Source organism: Somniosus microcephalus, chromosome 12, assembly GCF_052327205.1.
Source record: "Somniosus microcephalus isolate GS21.2 chromosome 12, FLI_Smic_1.0, whole genome shotgun sequence".
Classification (NCBI taxonomy): Eukaryota; Metazoa; Chordata; class Chondrichthyes; order Squaliformes; family Somniosidae; genus Somniosus; species Somniosus microcephalus.
The window spans coordinates 14527379-14540868 of record NC_140998.1 but is presented as its reverse complement, the minus strand read 5'-3'; positions in this window follow the sequence as shown (position 1 = coordinate 14540868).

The window sequence follows — 13490 nt, the reverse complement described above, 5'->3', positions numbered from 1 at the left end:
AGAGAGAATCAGTTACAGGTGTGAGGGAGAGAGAGAGAATCAGTTACAGGTGTGTGAGACAGAGAGAATCAGTTACAGGTGTGAGGGAGAGAGAGAGAATCAGTTACAGGTGTGAGAGAGAGAGAATCAGTTACAGGTGTGAGTGAGAGAGAGAGAATCAGTTACAGGTGTGTGAGAGAGAGAGAATCAGTTACAGGTGTGAGGGAGAGAGAGATAATCAGTTACAGTTGTGAGGGAGAGAGAGAGAATCAGTTACAGGTGTGAGGGAGAGAGAGAATCAGTTACAGGTGTGAGAGAGAGAGAGAGAATCAGTTACAGGTGTGAGAGAGAGAGAGAGAATCAGTTACAGGTGTGAGGGAGAGAGAGAGAATCAGTTATAGGTGTGAGGGAGAGGGAGAGAATCAGTTACAGGTGTGAGGGAGAGAGAGAATCAGTTACAGGTGTGAGGGAGAGAGAGAATCAGTTACAGGTGTGAGGGAGAGAGAGAATCAGTTACAGGTGTGAGGGAGAGAGAGAATCAGTTACAGGTGTGAGAGAGAGAGAGAATCAGTTACAGGTGTGAGGGAGAGAGAGAGAATCAGTTACAGGTGTGAGGTAGAGAGAGAGAATCAGTTACAGGTGTGAGGGAGAGAGAGAGAATCAGTTACAGGTGTGAGGGAGAGAGAAAGAATCAGTTACAGGTGTGAGGGAGAGAGAGAGAATCAGTTACAGGTGTGAGGGAGGGAGAGAGAATCAGTTACAGGTGTGAGGGAGAGAGAGAGAATCAGTTACAGGTGTGAGGGAGAGAGAGAGAATCAGTTACAGGTGTGAGGGTGAGAGAAAGAATCAGTTACAGTTGTGAGGGAGAGAGAGAGAATCAGTTACAGGTGTGAGAGAGAGAGAGAATCAGTTACAGGTTTGAGGGAGAGAGAGAATCAGTTACAGGTGTGAGGGAGAGAGAGAGAATCAGTTACAGGTGTGAGGGAGAGAGAGAATCAGTTACAGGTGTGAGGGAGAGAGAGAATCAGTTACAGGTGTGAGGGAGAGAGAGAATCAGTTACAGGTGTGAGGGAGAGAGAGAGAATCCGTTACAGGTGTGAGGGAGAGAGAGAGAATCAGTTACAGGTGTGAGGGAGAGCGAGAGAATCAGTTACAGGTGTGTGTGAGAGAGAGAATCAGTTACAGGTGTGAGGGAGAGAGAGAGAATCAGTTACAGGTGTGAAGGAGAGAGAGAGAATCAGTTACAGGTGTAAGGGAGAGAGAGAGAATCAGTTACAGGTGTGAGAGAGAGAGAGAATCAGTTACAGGTGTGAGGGAGAGAGAAAGAATCAGTTACAGGTGTGAGAGAGAGAGAGAGAATCAGTTACAGGTGTGTGTGAGAGAGAGAATCAGTTACAGGTGTGAGGGAGAGAGAGAGAATCAGTTACAGGTGTGAAGGAGAGAGAGAGAATCAGTTACAGGTGTAAGGGAGAGAGAGAGAATCCGTTACAGGTGTGAGGGAGAGAGAGAGAATCAGTTACAGGTGTGAGGTAGAGAGAGAGAGTCAGTTACAGGTGTGTGTGAGAGAGAGAATCAGTTACAGGTGTGAGGGAGAGAGAGAGAATCAGTTACAGGTGTGAAGGAGAGAGAGAGAATCAGTTACAGGTGTGAGGGAGAGAGAGAGAATCAGTTACAGGTGTGTGAGACAGAGAGAATCAGTTACAGGTGTGAGGGAGAGAGAGAGAATCAGTTACAGGTGTGAGAGAGAGAGAATCAGTTACAGGTGTGAGTGAGAGAGAGAGAATCAGTTACAGGTGTGTGAGAGAGAGAGAATCAGTTACAGGTGTGAGGGAGAGAGAGATAATCAGTTACAGTTGTGAGGGAGAGAGAGAGAATCAGTTACAGGTGTGAGGGAGAGAGAGAATCAGTTACAGGTGTGAGAGAGAGAGAGAGAATCAGTTACAGGTGTGAGAGAGAGAGAGAGAATCAGTTACAGGTGTGAGGGAGAGAGAGAGAATCAGTTATAGGTGTGAGGGAGAGGGAGAGAATCAGTTACAGGTGTGAGGGAGAGAGAGAATCAGTTACAGGTGTGAGGGAGAGAGAGAATCAGTTACAGGTGTGAGGGAGAGAGAGAATCAGTTACAGGTGTGAGGGAGAGAGAGAATCAGTTACAGGTGTGAGAGAGAGAGAGAATCAGTTACAGGTGTGAGGGAGAGAGAGAGAATCAGTTACAGGTGTGAGGTAGAGAGAGAGAATCAGTTACAGGTGTGAGGGAGAGAGAGAGAATCAGTTACAGGTGTGAGGGAGAGAGAAAGAATCAGTTACAGGTGTGAGGGAGAGAGAGAGAATCAGTTACAGGTGTGAGGGAGGGAGAGAGAATCAGTTACAGGTGTGAGGGAGAGAGAGAGAATCAGTTACAGGTGTGAGGGAGAGAGAGAGAATCAGTTACAGGTGTGAGGGTGAGAGAAAGAATCAGTTACAGTTGTGAGGGAGAGAGAGAGAATCAGTTACAGGTGTGAGAGAGAGAGAGAATCAGTTACAGGTTTGAGGGAGAGAGAGAATCAGTTACAGGTGTGAGGTAGAGAGAGAGAGTCAGTTACAGGTGTGTGTGAGAGAGAGAATCAGTTACAGGTGTGAGGGAGAGAGAGAGAATCAGTTACAGGTGTGAGGGTGAGAGAAAGAATCAGTTACAGTTGTGAGGGAGAGAGAGAGAATCAGTTACAGGTGTGAGGGTGAGAGAAAGAATCAGTTACAGTTGTGAGGGAGAGAGAGAGAATCAGTTACAGGTGTGAGAGAGAGAGAGAATCCGTTACAGGTGTGAGGGAGAGAGAGAGAATCAGTTACAGGTGTGAGGTAGAGAGAGAGAGTCAGTTACAGGTGTGTGTGAGAGAGAGAATCAGTTACAGGTGTGAGGGAGAGAGAGAGAATCAGTTACAGGTGTGAAGGAGAGAGAGAGAATCAGTTACAGGTGTGAGGGAGAGAGAGAGAATCAGTTACAGGTGTGTGAGACAGAGAGAATCAGTTACAGGTGTGAGGGAGAGAGAGAGAATCAGTTACAGGTGTGAGAGAGAGAGAATCAGTTACAGGTGTGAGTGAGAGAGAGAGAATCAGTTACAGGTGTGTGAGAGAGAGAGAATCAGTTACAGGTGTGAGGGAGAGAGAGATAATCAGTTACAGTTGTGAGGGAGAGAGAGAGAATCAGTTACAGGTGTGAGGGAGAGAGAGAATCAGTTACAGGTGTGAGAGAGAGAGAGAGAATCAGTTACAGGTGTGAGAGAGAGAGAGAGAATCAGTTACAGGTGTGAGGGAGAGAGAGAGAATCAGTTATAGGTGTGAGGGAGAGGGAGAGAATCAGTTACAGGTGTGAGGGAGAGAGAGAATCAGTTACAGGTGTGAGGGAGAGAGAGAATCAGTTACAGGTGTGAGGGAGAGAGAGAATCAGTTACAGGTGTGAGGGAGAGAGAGAATCAGTTACAGGTGTGAGAGAGAGAGAGAATCAGTTACAGGTGTGAGGGAGAGAGAGAGAATCAGTTACAGGTGTGAGGTAGAGAGAGAGAATCAGTTACAGGTGTGAGGGAGAGAGAGAGAATCAGTTACAGGTGTGAGGGAGAGAGAAAGAATCAGTTACAGGTGTGAGGGAGAGAGAGAGAATCAGTTACAGGTGTGAGGGAGGGAGAGAGAATCAGTTACAGGTGTGAGGGAGAGAGAGAGAATCAGTTACAGGTGTGAGGGAGAGAGAGAGAATCAGTTACAGGTGTGAGGGTGAGAGAAAGAATCAGTTACAGTTGTGAGGGAGAGAGAGAGAATCAGTTACAGGTGTGAGAGAGAGAGAGAATCAGTTACAGGTTTGAGGGAGAGAGAGAATCAGTTACAGGTGTGAGGGAGAGAGAGAGAATCAGTTACAGGTGTGAGGGAGAGAGAGAATCAGTTACAGGTGTGAGGGAGAGAGAGAATCAGTTACAGGTGTGAGGGAGAGAGAGAATCAGTTACAGGTGTGAGGGAGAGAGAGAGAATCCGTTACAGGTGTGAGGGAGAGAGAGAGAATCAGTTACAGGTGTGAGGGAGAGCGAGAGAATCAGTTACAGGTGTGTGTGAGAGAGAGAATCAGTTACAGGTGTGAGGGAGAGAGAGAGAATCAGTTACAGGTGTGAAGGAGAGAGAGAGAATCAGTTACAGGTGTAAGGGAGAGAGAGAGAATCAGTTACAGGTGTGAGAGAGAGAGAGAATCAGTTACAGGTGTGAGGGAGAGAGAAAGAATCAGTTACAGGTGTGAGAGAGAGAGAGAGAATCAGTTACAGGTGTGTGTGAGAGAGAGAATCAGTTACAGGTGTGAGGGAGAGAGAGAGAATCAGTTACAGGTGTGAAGGAGAGAGAGAGAATCAGTTACAGGTGTAAGGGAGAGAGAGAGAATCCGTTACAGGTGTGAGGGAGAGAGAGAGAATCAGTTACAGGTGTGAGGTAGAGAGAGAGAGTCAGTTACAGGTGTGTGTGAGAGAGAGAATCAGTTACAGGTGTGAGGGAGAGAGAGAGAATCAGTTACAGGTGTGAAGGAGAGAGAGAGAATCAGTTACAGGTGTGAGGGAGAGAGAGAGAATCAGTTACAGGTGTGTGAGACAGAGAGAATCAGTTACAGGTGTGAGGGAGAGAGAGAGAATCAGTTACAGGTGTGAGAGAGAGAGAATCAGTTACAGGTGTGAGTGAGAGAGAGAGAATCAGTTACAGGTGTGTGAGAGAGAGAGAATCAGTTACAGGTGTGAGGGAGAGAGAGATAATCAGTTACAGTTGTGAGGGAGAGAGAGAGAATCAGTTACAGGTGTGAGGGAGAGAGAGAATCAGTTACAGGTGTGAGAGAGAGAGAGAGAATCAGTTACAGGTGTGAGAGAGAGAGAGAGAATCAGTTACAGGTGTGAGGGAGAGAGAGAGAATCAGTTATAGGTGTGAGGGAGAGGGAGAGAATCAGTTACAGGTGTGAGGGAGAGAGAGAATCAGTTACAGGTGTGAGGGAGAGAGAGAATCAGTTACAGGTGTGAGGGAGAGAGAGAATCAGTTACAGGTGTGAGGGAGAGAGAGAATCAGTTACAGGTGTGAGAGAGAGAGAGAATCAGTTACAGGTGTGAGGGAGAGAGAGAGAATCAGTTACAGGTGTGAGGTAGAGAGAGAGAATCAGTTACAGGTGTGAGGGAGAGAGAGAGAATCAGTTACAGGTGTGAGGGAGAGAGAAAGAATCAGTTACAGGTGTGAGGGAGAGAGAGAGAATCAGTTACAGGTGTGAGGGAGGGAGAGAGAATCAGTTACAGGTGTGAGGGAGAGAGAGAGAATCAGTTACAGGTGTGAGGGAGAGAGAGAGAATCAGTTACAGGTGTGAGGGTGAGAGAAAGAATCAGTTACAGTTGTGAGGGAGAGAGAGAGAATCAGTTACAGGTGTGAGAGAGAGAGAGAATCAGTTACAGGTTTGAGGGAGAGAGAGAATCAGTTACAGGTGTGAGGGAGAGAGAGAGAATCAGTTACAGGTGTGAGGGAGAGAGAGAATCAGTTACAGGTGTGAGGGAGAGAGAGAATCAGTTACAGGTGTGAGGGAGAGAGAGAATCAGTTACAGGTGTGAGGGAGAGAGAGAGAATCAGTTACATTTGTGAGGGAGAGAGAGAATCAGTTACAGGTGTGAGGGAGAGAGAGAGAATCAGTTACAGGTGTGAGGGAGAGAGAGAATCAGTTACAGGTGTGAGGGAGAGAGAGAATCAGTTACAGGTGTGAGGGAGAGAGAGAGAATCAGTTACAGGTGTGAGGGAGAGAGAGAATCAGTTACAGGTGTGAGGGAGAGAGGGAATCATTTACAGGTGTGAGGGAGAGAGAGAATCAGTTACAGGTATGAGGGAGAGAGAGAGAATCAGTTACAGGTGTGAGGGAGAGAGAGACAAGCTAAGCCAAACAACCCCAGATTTCAAGGAATTGGATGATCTGTCAAAATTGAGATTAGTCCTAGGAGAAGGAGACAGACCATACCTTGGGGCCAAATATGTAACAACATGTCACAACCTGAGGACTGTTTAAAATTAAGACTGTTTAAAATTAATATTGAACGTACCAAATGAAGTACAAAGACTGTTTAAAATTAATATTGTTTAAAAGTAATATTGTATGTACCCAACAAATGTCAAATCGATTGACACCTACAGAATGTTGGAAAACTGTACCTTTTTGCTATGTAAGCTTTGGCAATATGGTTCTCTGTAAACTTTCATGCCAATAAAGCATTTTAATTGGAATTGGAATTGGAGTATCAGTTACAGGTGTGAGGGAGAGAGAGAATCAGTTACAGGTGTGAGGGAGAGAGAGAATCAGTTACAGGTGTGAGGGAGAGAGAGAGAATCAGTTACAGGTGTGAGGGAGAGAGAGAGAATCCGTTACAGGTGTGAGGGAGGGAGAGAGAATCAGTTACAGGTGTGAGGGAGAGAGAGAGAATCAGTTACAGGTGTGTGTGAGAGAGAGAATCAGTTACAGGTGTGAGGGAGAGAGAGAGAATCAGTTACAGGTGTGAAGGAGAGAGAGAGAATCAGTTACAGGTGTAAGGGAGAGAGAGAGAATCAGTTACAGGTGTGAGAGAGAGAGAGAATCAGTTACAGGTGTGAGGGAGAGAGAAAGAATCAGTTACAGGTGTGAGGGAGAGAGAGATAATCAGTTACAGGTGTGTGAGAGAGAGAATCAGTTACAGCTGTGAGGGAGAGAGAGAGAATCAGTTACAGGTGTGAAGGAGAGAGAGAGAATCAGTTACAGGTGTAAGGGAGAGAGAGAGAATCCGTTACAGGTGTGAGGGAGAGAGAGAGAATCAGTTACAGGTGTGAGGGAGAGAGAGAGAGTCAGTTACAGGTGTGTGTGAGAGAGAGAATCAGTTACAGGTGTGAGGGAGAGAGAGAGAATCAGTTACAGGTGTGAAGGAGAGAGAGAGAATCAGTTACAGGTGTGAGGGAGAGAGAGAGAATCAGTTACAGGTGTGTGAGACAGAGAGAATCAGTTACAGGTGTGAGGGAGAGAGAGAGAATCAGTTACAGGTGTGAGAGAGAGAGAGAGAATCAGTTACAGGTGTGAGTGAGAGAGAGAGAATCAGTTACAGGTGTGTGAGAGAGAGAGAATCAGTTACAGGTGTGAGGGAGAGAGAGATAATCAGTTACAGGTGTGAGGGAGAGAGAGAGAATCAGTTACAGGTGTGAGGGAGAGAGATAATCAGTTACAGGTGTGAGAGAGAGAGAGAGAATCAGTTACAGGTGTGAGAGAGAGAGAGAGAATCAGTTACAGGTGTGAGGGAGAGAGAGAGAATCAGTTATAGGTGTGAGGGAGAGGGAGAGAATCAGTTACAGGTGTGAGGGAGAGAGAGAATCAGTTACAGGTGTGAGGGAGAGAGAGAATCAGTTACAGGTGTGAGAGAGAGAGAGAATCAGTTACAGGTGTGAGGGAGAGAGAGAGAATCAGTTACAGGTGTGACGGAGAGAGAGAGAATCAGTTACAGGTGTGAGGGAGAGAGAGAGAATCAGTTACAGGTGTGAGGGAGAGAGAAAGAATCAGTTACAGGTGTGAGGGAGAGAGAGAGAATCAGTTACAGGTGTGAGGGAGGGAGAGAGAATCAGTTACAGGTGTGAGGGAGAGAGAGAGAATCAGTTACATGTGTGAGGGAGAGAGAGAGAATCAGTTACAGGTGTGAGGGGGAGAGAAAGAATCAGTTACAGTTGTGAGGGAGAGAGAGAGAATCAGTTACAGGTGTGAGGGAGACAGAGAGAATCAGTTACAGGTTTGAGGGAGAGAGAGAATCAGTTACAGGTGTGAGGGAGAGAGAGAGAATCAGTTACAGGTGTGAGGGAGAGAGGGAATCAGTTACAGGTGTGAGGGAGAGAGAGAATCAGTTACAGGTGTGAGGGAGAGAGAGAATCAGTTACAGGTGTGAGGGAGAGAGAGAGAATCAGTTACATTTGTGAGGGAGAGAGATAATCAGTTACAGGTGTGAGGGAGAGAGAGAGAATCAGTTACAGGTATGAGGGAGAGAGAGAGAATCAGTTACAGGTGTGAGGGAGAGAGAGAGAATCAGTTACAGGTGTGAGGGAGAGAAAGAATCAGTTACAGGTGTGAGGGAGAGAGAGAGAATCAGTTACAGGTGTGAGGGAGAGAGAGAGAATCAGTTACAGGTGTGAGGGAGAGAGAGAGAATCCGTTACAGGTGTGAGGGAGAGAGAGAGAATCAGTTACAGGTGTGAGGGAGAGAGAGAGAATCAGTTACAGGTGTGTGTGAGAGAGAGAATCAGTTACAGGTGTGAGGGAGAGAGAGAGAATCAGTTACAGGTGTGAAGGAGAGAGAGAGAATCAGTTACAGGTGTAAGGGAGAGAGAGAGAATCAGTTACAGGTGTGAGAGAGAGTGAGAATCAGTTACAGGTGTGAGGGAGAGAGAAAGAATCAGTTACAGGTGTGAGGGAGAGAGAGAGAATCAGTTACAGGTGTGTGTGAGAGAGAGAATCAGTTACAGGTGTGAGGGAGAGAGAGAGAATCAGTTACAGGTGTGAAGGAGAGAGAGAGAATCAGTTACAGGTGTAAGGGAGAGAGAGAGAATCCATTACAGGTGTGAGGGAGAGAGAGAGAATCAGTTACAGGTGTGAGGGAGAGAGAGAGAATCAGTTACAGGTGTGTGTGAGAGAGAGAATCAGTTACAGGTGTGAGGGAGAGAGAGAGAATCAGTTACAGGTGTGAAGGAGAGAGAGAGAATCAGTTACAGGTGTGAGGGAGAGAGAAAGAATCAGTTGCAGGTGTGTGAGACAGAGAGAATCAGTTACAGGTGTGAGGGAGAGAGAGAGAATCAGTTACAGGTGTGAGAGAGAGAGAGAGAATCAGTTACAGGTGTGAGTGAGAGAGAGAGAATCAGTTACAGGTGTGTGAGAGAGAGAGAATCAGTTACAGGTGTGAGGGAGAGAGAGATAATCAGTTACAGGTGTGAGGGAGAGAGAGAATCAGTTACAGGTGTGAGAGAGAGAGAGAGAATCAGTTACAGGTGTGAGGGAGAGAGAGAGAATCAGTTACAGGTGTGAGAGAGAGAGAGAGAATCAGTTACAGGTGTGAGTGAGAGAGAGAGAATCAGTTACAGGTGTGTGAGAGAGAGAGAATCAGTTACAGGTGTGAGGGAGAGAGAGAGAATCAGTTACAGGTGTGAGGGAGAGAGAGAATCAGTTACAGGTGTGAGAGAGAGAGAGAGAATCAGTTACAGGTGTGAGGGAGAGAGAGAGAATCAGTTACAGGTTTGAGAGAGAGAGAGAATCAGTTACAGGTGTGAGAGAGAGAGAGAGAATCAGTTACAGGTGTGAGTGAGAGAGAGAGAATCAGTTACAGGTGTGTGAGAGAGAGAGAATCAGTTACAGGTGTGAGGGAGAGAGAGAATCAGTTACAGGTGTGAGGGAGAGAGAGAGAATCAGTTACAGGTGTGAGGGAGAGAGAGAATCAGTTACAGGTGTGAGAGAGAGAGAGAGAATCAGTTACAGGTGTGAGGGAGAGAGAGAGAATCAGTTATAGGTGTGAGGGAGAGAGAGAGAATCAGTTACAGGTGTGAGGGAGAGAGAGAGAATCAGTTACAGGTGTGAGGGAGAGAGAGAGAATCAGTTACAGGTGTGAGGGAGAGAGAGAATCAGTTACAGGTCTGAGGGAGAGAGTGTGATTTACGGCCAGCCCTCCCCCAGTCTGCTCCCCTCCTCCTGCTGATACCCGTCCCCTTACCCCTGCCCCTCACAATCCCTCCTCCTCATCCTAACTTCACACCCTTCCCCACCACTAACCCCCCTTTCCATTCCCCTTACCGCTTCCCCGTCCCCTCAGTCTATCTCTCACCTTCAAACTGTACCCCTCCCTTTCCCTCTCCGCTCACCCTGCCGCTACCCCTCCTCCTCACCTCCCCCTCAGCATCTCGCTACCACTCCCCCAGACCATCCCTGCCCCCACCCCTACTGCTACTGCCCCCACCCCTGCCCCTTACCTGCCTCTCCCCCTCTCCCTACCGCTACCCTTTTCCACCACCCTCTGCAAGACATTCATGATTTTTAATAATTCTTTCTCTGGATTTAGACGTCGCTGACAATGCCAGCATTTATTGCCCATCCCTAATTGCCCTTGGGAGGTTGTTGGTGAGCCGCCTTCTTGAACCGCTGCAGTCCTTGTGGTGAAGGTGCTCCCACAGTGCTGTTAGGGAAGGAGTTCCAGGATTTTGACCGAGCAATGATGAAGGATCGGCCGATATATTTCCAAGTCAGGATGGTGTGTGACTTGGAGGGGAACTTGGAGCTGGTGGTGTTCCCATGCGCCTGCTGCCCTTGTCCTTCTAGGTGGAAGAGGTCGCGGGTTTGGGAGGTGCTGCCGAAGAAGCCTTGGCGAGTTGCTGCAGTGCATCTTGTAGATGGTACACACTGCAGCCACAGTGCGCCGGTGGTGGAGGGAGTGAATGTTTAAGATGGTAGATGGGGTGCTAATCAAGTGGGCTGGGTCAATTTGGGCTCACACATGAAGATGGGCTGTGTGTGCGAGGTAACTGGAGCGTCCCCAGCTGCAGTGGAATACAACCTCGTATCCGGAGACGGGGAGTCCAGAACTAGGGAAGACAAATTAGAGACAGGCCGGTCAGGGGTGAAAGCAGGAAGCACTTTCTTACACAAATGGTAGTATAAATCTGGAACTCTCGCCCCTAAAAGTTCTTGGATGCTGGGGGACATTTGGAGCTTTCAAGACTGAGATTGATATATTTTGGTTGGGTTAGGGTGTCAAGGGATATGGAGCAAAGGCTGGTAAATGGAGTTGAGATACCGATCAGTCAGGATATGATTGAATGGCCAAACAGGCTCGATGGGCTGAATGACCTCCTCCTGTTCCAATAAAACTAAGCCGGGGTGGGGGGAGGGGATAAAAGTCATATCATTTTATTGTCAAACTAATATGAAGGAATGAGTGATGCTGCTTATGTGTGACGCTAGGAGCAGGGTCGACTGCATCAGGAGAGAGCTGCGATTTCAGTTTTTATTCGCTGTAACTAGTATTTAAAGAAATTGCAGCTGCTGTTTAACCTCATGTATAATTCTGACAGAAATTGCCCAATAGTCTTTTGATATGTAAACGCTGTATTAAAAGCCTCTCTCTCTAGCTGTACAGGAGCAGTCAGCCTACACTTCAAAGATTTGGCACCCAAGCTTCAATGCCAGTTCCTGGATTTCATTGAGATCTCCCCTTGCACATGAGAGTGAGAGCAAGAGTTCGAGTGAGAGTGAGATTGAGAGCGAGAGTGAGAGCGAGAGTGAGAGTGAGAGTGAGAGTGAGAGTGAGAGTGATAGTGAGAGTGAGAGTGAGAGTGAGAGTGAGAGTGAGAGTGATAGCGAGAGTGATAGCGAGAGTGAGAGTGAGAGTGATAGCGAGAGTGATAGCGAGAGTGAGAGCGAGAGTGAGAGTGAGAGTGATAGTGAGAGTGAGAGTAAGAGTGATAGCGAGAGTGAGAGCAAGAGTGAGAGCGAGAGTGAGAGTGAGGGCAGAGTGAGAGTGAGAGTGAGGGCGAGAGTGAGAGTGAGAGTGATAGTGAGAGCGAGAGTGAGAGTGAGAGTGAGATTGAGAGAGTGAGAGTGAGAGCGAGAATGAGAGTGATAGTGAGAGCGAGAGCAAGAGTGAGAGAGAGTGATAGTGAGAGCAAGAGTTCGAGTGAGAGTGACACTGAGAGTGAGAGTGAGAGTGATAGTGAGAGTGAGAGTGAGAGTGAGAGTGAGAGTGAGAGAGAGTGAGAGTGAGAGTGAGAGTGAGAGCGAGAGTGAGAGCGAGAGCGAGAGTGATAGCGAGCGTGAGAGTGAGAGTGAGAGTGATAGTGAGAGTGAGACTGAGAGTGAAAGCGAGAGTGAGAGTGAGAGTGAGAGTGATAGCGAGAGTGAGAGTGAGAGTGAGAGTGAGAGCAAGTGTTCGAGTGAGAATGACACTGAGAGTGAGAGTGAGAGTGATAGAGAGAGTGAGAGTGAGAGTGAGAGTGAGAGCAAGAGCTCGAGTGAGAATGACACTGAGAGTGAGAGTGAGAGTGAGTGTGAGAGTGAGAGAGAGAGTGAGAGCGAGAGCGAGAGTGAGAGTGATAGCGAGCGTGAGAGTGAGAGTGAGAGTGATAGCGAGTGTGAGAGTGAGAGTGAGAGTGAGATTGATAGCGAGTGTGAGAGTGAGAGTGAGAGTGAAAGCGAGAGTGAGAGCGAGAGCGAGAGCGAGAGTGAGAGTGATAGCGAGCGTGAGAGTGAGAGAGAGAGTGAGAGCAAGAGTTCGAGTGAGAATGACACTGAGAGTGAGAGTGAGAGTGAGAGTGAGTGAGAGTGATAGCGAGAGCAAGAGTGAGAGTGATAGCGAGTGTGAGAATGACACTGAGAGTGAGAGTGAGAGCGAGTGTGAGAATGACACTGAGAGTTAGAGCGAGTGTGAGAATGACACTGAGAGTGAGAGTGAGAGCGAGTGTGAGAATGACAATGAGAGTGATAGCGAGTGTGAGAATGACACTGAGAGTGAGAGCGAGTGTGAGAATGACACTGAGAGGGAGAGCGAGTGTGAGAATGACACTGAGAGTGAGAGTGATAGCGAGTGTGAGAAGGACACTGAGAGTGAGAGCAAGTGTGAGAATGACACTGAGAGTGAGAGTGATAGCGAGTGTGAGAATGATACTGAGAGTGAGAGTGATAGCGAGTGTGAGAATGACACTGAGAGTGAGAGCGAGTGTGAGAATGACACTGAGAGTGAGAGTGAGAGTGAGTGTGAGAATGACACTGAGAGTGAGAGAGAGTGTGAGAATGACACTGAGAGTGAGAGTGAGAGCGAGTGTGAGAATGACACTGAGAGTGAGAGTGAGTGTGAGAATGACACTGAGAGTGAGAGTGAGAGCGAGTGTGAGAATGACACTGAGAGTGAGAGTGAGAGCGAGTGTGAGAATGACACTGAGAGATGATAGCGAGTGTGAGAATGACACTGAGAGTGAGAGTGATAGCGAGTGTGAGAATGACACTGAGAGTGAGAGCGAGTGTCAGAATGACACTGAGAGTGAGAGCGAGTGTGAGAATGACACTGAGAGTGAGAGAGTGTGTGAGAATGACACTGAGAGTGAGAGCGAGTGTGAGAATGACACTGAGAGTGAGAGCGAGTGTCAGAATGACACTGAGAGTGAGAGCGAGTGTGAGAATGACACTGAGAGTGAGAGCGAGTGTGAGAATGACGCTGAGAGTGAGAGCGAGGGTGAGAATGACACTGAGAGTGAGATGATAGCGAGTGTGAGAATGATACTGAGAGTGAGAGTGATAGCGAGCGTGAGAATGACACTGAGAGTGAGAGCGAGTGTGAGAATGACACTGAGAGTGAGAGCGAGTGTGAGAATGACACTGAGAGTGAGAGTGAGAGCGAGTGTGAGAATGAAACTGAGAGTGAGAGTGATAGCGAGTGTGAGAATGACACTGAGAGTGAGAGCGAGTGTCAGAATGACACTGAGATTGAGAGCGAGTGTGAGAATGACACTGAGAGT